Genomic DNA, 4,461 nt, shown 5'->3' with positions numbered 1-4,461 from the left:
GATGCATAATAAATTATTCTGAGAATCAATGGAAGTAACAAGAAATTACAGATAGGATAATAGAATAGGCCAAACTACGATTGCTGTATGTGAAGAAATATAGGGAGCGATTCTCCCATCGCGATGCACAAATTTTCTAATGGGTCAGGTTGAGAGATGTGCATGCTGGCCATTTCATAGGATTTTTGCATGCTTTCCTGAAGCATGTGTGTCTCCCAGAGCCAGAGAACAGTTGCAGTTGGGACAGCGTTGGAACCAGCAGGAAGAGAGGTAAGTGGTTTAAATTTTGTTAAAATGTATTTTAAATTGGCGGATTGCAAATGTAGTACCGTTGTTTAAAAAGGGTCAGAGGGATAACCCAGGGAATTATAGGCCGGTGAGCTTGACTTCAGTTATAGGCAAGCTAATGGAGAGGATCCTCAAGGGTAGGATGTATGAACATCTGGAGCGCTGCAATCTGATCAGGGATACGCAGCATGGCTTCGTTACAGGGAGGTCGTGCCTTACGAATCTAGTGGAATTTTTTGAAGAGGTGACAAAAACGGTTGACGAAGGACAAGCCGTTGATGTCGTCTATATGGATTTCAGTAAGGCGTTTGACAAGGTCCCTCATGGTAGGCTGATAGAAAAGGTGAAGGCTCATGGGATACAAGGCCAGGTATGTAGATGGGTGGAGAACTGGCTTGGGAGGAGGAGACAGCGAGTAGTAGTGGAAGGCTCCTTTTCCAATTGGAGGTCTGTCACCAGTGGTGTGCCGCAGGGCTCGGTACTAGGACCTCTTCTATTTGTGGTATATATTAATGACTTGGAAGAGGGGGTAGGTGGTGTGATCAGCAAATTTGCTGATGACACTAAGATGGTTGGATTGGTGGGTACTGAGGAGCAGTGCCTGGCAATGCAACAGGACATAGACAGGCTGGTAGATTGGGCAGATAGATGGCAAATGGAATTTAATCCGGAGAAATGCGAGGTGATGCACTTTGGCCGGAATAATGTGGAGGGGAGTTATACGATAAAAGGTAGAACTATCCGGAGTATAGATACGCAGAGAGACCTGGGGGTGCAAGTGCACAAGTCCCTGAAGGTGTCGGTGCAGGTGCAGAATGTGATGAGGAAAGCGTATGGTATGTTAGCCTTCATAGGAAGAGGTATAGAATATAAGAGTAGGAGTCTGATGTTGCAGTTGTATAGAACGTTGGTTAGGCCTCACTTGGAGTACTGCGTCCAGTTCTGGTCGCCGTACTACCGGAAGGATGTAGAGATCCTGGAGAGAGTGCAGAGGAGATTTACCAGGATGCTGCCTGGTATGGAAGGGCTGTCTTACGAGGAAAGATTGAACGAACTTGGGCTGTTTTCCCTTGAGAGACATCGGCTGAGGGGGGATCTAATAGAGGTTTATAAGATTATGAAGGGGATAGATAGAGTAAATGGTGGTAAGCTTTTTCCGCTATTAGAAATGGATAGAACGAGGGGTCACGGGCTTAGGGCGAGGGGGGCTAGGTATAAGACAAATATTAGAGGGCAGTTTTTCACGCAAAGGGTAGTGGGGGTGTGGAATGCACTACCGAGTAAGGTGGTGGAAGTAGGCACGCTAGGGTTGTTTAAGAGTCACTTAGACAGCCACATGAGCGGGCTACATATAGGGGGATATAGTAGGCCTTACTAAACATTGTAGGCTTGGGATTACGTTTTTGCCTCAGGGATGTTACAGTCTTTGCCTGTTTAATAATGAATTTTTTTGTCTCCACAGGCATTTAAGTCCAGCAAGGGGCATGCATGCGGCAGGTTGTAGTGGGCTGCTCTTGGATGTTGCTTCGGGAGTTGCCTATTGCTTCATGTCGTTAGTGTGCTTAAACTGGACCATCTCGAGGGCAACATGACAGCTCAGAGACTATCTCTGTTGCTGTGCGGACACATGGATTTGGGCCTGTGTCTGTGGGAGTTTGCACGTTCTCCCCGTGGTTGCGTGGGTTTCCTCCGGGTGCTCCGGTTTCCTCCCACATCCCAAAGATGTGCTTTTAGGCTGATTGATTGGGTACTAAATTGTCCCTAAATTGGACCTCCCAGATCCTCGCACATTAGGCGTAGACTAAAATCATGAATAGGTCACTGAGACAGTGGGACGGCGGCACGGGCTCGTTGGGCCGAAGGGCCTGTTTCCCGTGCTGTGTTGTTCTTTGTTCTTTGTAAATCTATTTTCAGTGTGACTATTGGGCCCAGCACAGAACTTGCCGGGCCCGATAGCATCTCCCACCCCACCAGGGGTATTTCAGCCCAGCGGTGTTTAGAGTAGCTGCCCATGTTTGGGAAATTAGTGGGAGACCCTACTGGAGTGAAGGGGGCTCCCAGGGGGTCGGCAGCAGGGAGGGTGATACCCCCAGGGCATGGCTGCCCTGACAGTACCAGTTTGTGTCCATGTCCAGGGGGCATCTTGGCACTGCCCATTGGGCATTGGACAATGCCAAGAGGGTGGGGCCTATTGTGGGCTGGGCCTAGGAGTGATCAGTAGGAGTGGGGGGTCCCACTGCCACACTGGGAATTGGTCTGGTCTGGAGGGAGGACAGCGATCGGGACAGGCTTGGGAGGTGCTGATCTGCCGGGAGGGGCCTGCTTCCCAGTGGGGAAGGGGGTGGTCAGCGGTGGGGGGGGGAAACGTCTGCTGGGGTGAGGGAGGTGGGGGGATCACCACTGCTGCATGCAGCAGGGGGAGGGGGGTTGGCTGGACATCGGGGTGCTCCGGGACGGGAGGGGGTCGGGGCTGGCCTGGGAATTTTCATGGGGGCCATAATTGGGCTGTGGGGTGGGCTGGAGGGGCAGCACTGTCGGGGTCCGGGCTGGCTAGCAATCGAGTTGGCCAACAAATGGGGAGACTGACAGATTGGGGCCACTGCTCATGCACAGATTTTTGGAGCTGTCAGCCTCTGGCATGAATAGGCCCTGCTCCGCCCTTGGGATTTTAATGATATTGATGATCAGGACCTCTGCATTGCACAGAGTGGGGAGATTCAGATCTGAAGTTGCACTGAAGAAACAGTCATGATCTCAACCAGTTTTCCTGCCAATACAGCACTTTTGGGAGAATCGCCCCCATCGTGTGGTACATTTTGTCAAAAAAATTAAAGTATTAAAATGCTGGCAGTCTAGGTGACATGTACAAGCACTTGAATTTGGAAGTTTCACATTCACAAGATATTGAAAGGAGCATCTGAAGTGGATAGGGCTGTAATAAAAAAAAACTAATTGGGTACCAGGTCATTATGACAATAAGTTTAGGCTGGGATTCTGCCAAAAAATTTTTTAAGTTTCCAACATGCGGGAAAATGGGAGTAAACCCCACCAGTTTTTTTAGTGTGATTTCTAGAATGAATCTCCAACATTGTGTATGATAGAGTGCTGGGGACGGAGCCTATTCCCACCTGTGAGGCCAGCAGCATTGTGCTGAGCGGGCCACTGCCTGATCATCATGCTCCATTGCTGGCCAGCTGCACAACACCCTTTCACTGGACCTCCAACCCCTCCTACCCCCACTTGATGGCTCCCTGGATCTCCCTGGGTCAGCCCTGATGTGTGTCCCACCTCCCCTTAGCATTGTTCAATGAAGCAGAAGTAAACCCTGTTGGACAGAAATACTTCTGGCAGGGGATGGGGGGAGGTGCTAGCGGACCCAGAGATTTCAGTCCCATGCCTGCTAATCATATGAAAATAGAGAACTGATTACATCAAAAAATTTAGTTTCAGAGATGCGTAGAGGCCATGGCGCCCAACGGGAAGCATAACGGGCAGGGAAAATCACCTCCATAGAATCTAAAAATAGAGAGGAATCGCTTCTTGGTCTTTTGGCTAAGATCAAGTGTAGGGCCAAGCGTAAGATCAGCTGTAATGCCTGTTCTTGTCAGCTTGGATCTAGTATATCGCTTTTTGGGGACAGTGTATTAGATTAAATTTGAATTGGTTTTTGGAGCAAGCAAAGAGATGGATCAATGGCTTGCTTGGTCTACTCTGTTCATTGGCTTTGAACTGGAATTGTGGGCGTGGATTTTATGGATGTTGCACCCACCTTCAGAAAAAGTGCCTCTTGGAGTGTGATATTCATTAATCGGTGGGTGGATGGGGGTGATGGAGGCGCAGGGACAGATACTAGCAACATTTGGGGCAGCTGATCCTGCAAACATTTTGCAGAGGCAATATGTGAATTATAAGGCCAGCTTTTCACTAATGACGCCCTGTATAAAGGCTGTCCTGGAAGTCAGTTTTCTTGGGTTCCCACGGCTTTCAAAAGCTGTCAGGTATGTGAAAGTTAAAAACTATTAGTCAACAGGTTTTCAGTACTGTAAGAGATGGGCTATCATGAGCCTTCTGTGAGAAACTTCAGATTGTGAAGTATGGCGTTTGAAATTTGTAAAGACTGTCCACACAGCAGTCATTCACTGCTCCAACACACACAGCCATCTGGATGTCTGT

At 48.9% G+C, this 4,461-nt stretch overlaps 1 pseudogene; it reads left to right on the top strand.

Annotated features, from left to right (window-relative positions):
* Positions 1 to 3,820: 3,820 nt before the first annotated feature.
* LOC145349614 (U2 spliceosomal RNA) lies at positions 3,821 to 4,058 on the top strand (annotated as a pseudogene).
* The last annotated feature ends 403 nt before the right edge of the window (positions 4,059 to 4,461 follow it).

This window comes from Carcharhinus amblyrhynchos, chromosome 10 (assembly GCF_965287045.1).
Source record: "Carcharhinus amblyrhynchos chromosome 10, sCarAmb.v2.hapA, whole genome shotgun sequence".
Taxonomy (NCBI): Eukaryota; Metazoa; Chordata; class Chondrichthyes; order Carcharhiniformes; family Carcharhinidae; genus Carcharhinus; species Carcharhinus amblyrhynchos.
The sequence above is the reverse complement of the archived record's forward strand: the minus strand, read 5'-3'. Positions and strand labels throughout refer to the sequence as shown.